The sequence below is a fragment of the Bactrocera latifrons genome, unplaced genomic scaffold (assembly GCF_001853355.1).
Source record: "Bactrocera latifrons isolate USDA-ARS-PBARC rearing strain unplaced genomic scaffold, ASM185335v1 scaffold_3, whole genome shotgun sequence".
NCBI lineage: Eukaryota > Metazoa > Arthropoda > Insecta > Diptera > Tephritidae > Bactrocera > Bactrocera latifrons.
The window spans coordinates 2,613,714-2,615,674 of NW_017536629.1; positions in this window are offsets into that span (position 1 = coordinate 2,613,714).

Consider the following 1,961-nt stretch of genomic DNA (forward strand, 5'->3'; position numbering starts at 1 on the left):
ATGGCTTAGTTATGACTCTTTATAGGTTTTCGATTTCCGCCATTTTGTGGGCGTGGCAGTGGGCCGATTTTGCCCATCTTCGAACTTAACCTCTACGGAGCCAGGAAATACGTCTACCAAGTTTCATCATGATATCTCAAATTTTACTCAAGTTACAGCTTGCACGGGCGGACGGACAGACAGACATCCGAATTTCAACTCTACTCATCACCCTGATCACTTTGGTATATTTAACCCTGTATCTGAATCTTTTAGTTTTAGGACTTACAAACAACCGTTATGTGAACAAAACTATAATACTCTCTTTAGCAACTTTGTTGCGAGGGTATAAAAAATAACCCTATATCTGAATCTTTTAGTTTTAGGACTTACAAACAACCGTTATGTGAACAAAACTATAATACTCTCTTTAGCAACTTTGTTGCGAGGGTATAAAAAGGGGGGTAAGTATATGTAGTTATGATTCAATTCAGCAATCTCATAATTCATGGTAATAGAATATAGAATACTAATACATTGGTAGTAGATGATGGTTATGTTAATATACTATACAAATTGTAGGTTATTTACATGATATAAAACATTTTATAATATATTCAAATATTATTCAATTAAGTTGACAAATTTATTTCATAAAAAATGTTTTTAGATTTATAAAGTCATTTGACGCAAAAATCATTTTTAATGGTAGTTGACGATATGAGCATATTAAATCAATATATTATATATTACGATAATTTTGAATATTATTAAAATCACTTTGAATATTTGTTGATTGGTTGCTTCTTACAAAGTACACAGGTTGCCTGATACTGTGTCCGTCTTATTGTCGCTTAACGACTAACGATTATCTCAGCCCGCCTCGCTGGGGTCTTGATTTTCATGTTAAGTTGCATTTCCAGATAAAATTTTGACGTTTACACGTTAACCTACATGCCGACGTATAAATAATGACAATAATAACAAATTACTACAAAAAATTTATATGTATTATCCAGTTGCCCCTACTCTGTTGGCCACAACAACATTTAGATATGTAAAGCTGTCATGCAAACTACAGTGCCCCTCGGTATTTCCTTGCTTGCTACATTCAGTAACGGTGACATGTGCTATATACTATGTTAAATATCTAAATTTTTTATGTATCTAATTTCTACAAAAAATATATATAGTATATGTTTTAGTGGCAATAACAATTCTAAGATACCTTAAAACGGTTTGGCAACACGACTTCCTTTAAACAGAAATATGTCTTTTTTTAGCATTTTGCTTTCAGTGTGGCATTTATTAATAAATAGTTCACCTCATTACATGGCAAAAATGCTATGTAATAGAATATTTTTCATACTTACAAAGCCTACAAACAAATGTTCATATTTGAGCATTCCAATTTCTTAGAAATTACTCCATCGTTGTTTCAGAGAGATCATTAAGGACCCACGAAAAAGGGAAGGAACAAGGGTAGACCTCATTTAGCATGAATTCATTGTGTCTATGTATTAACTCAACTATATATTTATATTTTAGGAGCTATCAAAAGGTTACACATGGCGTATGCTGAACAAAAATGTTATTTACAGCAAACAATTTTTTTTTTCAAGAATTTACAGAATTATTACTGATTATGTACACTTATTATGAAAATCGTTTTTCTTCGCCTGTAAACTTATGAAAAGTTTTGTTACGTTTTTTTGCATTTTAAGTGACGATTATAAATGCTTTAGAAAAGCAGAATTTTTCGAAATTTGATAAGTTCTTGTCTTTCATGCAAGATATATGTATATATCATTAGAGGTCGGCAGTTTACTAATATTTTTCAGAAAAATTTACGGCCGTTTTCGTTTTTTATGTTATTTCTTTTATTACTTCATTATCCTACATGTATATATTCTGTCTCTGAATAAAAACTTTCAATGAAATTTAAAAATGACACAATAAATTAAGTTTTCATAGTAAATACA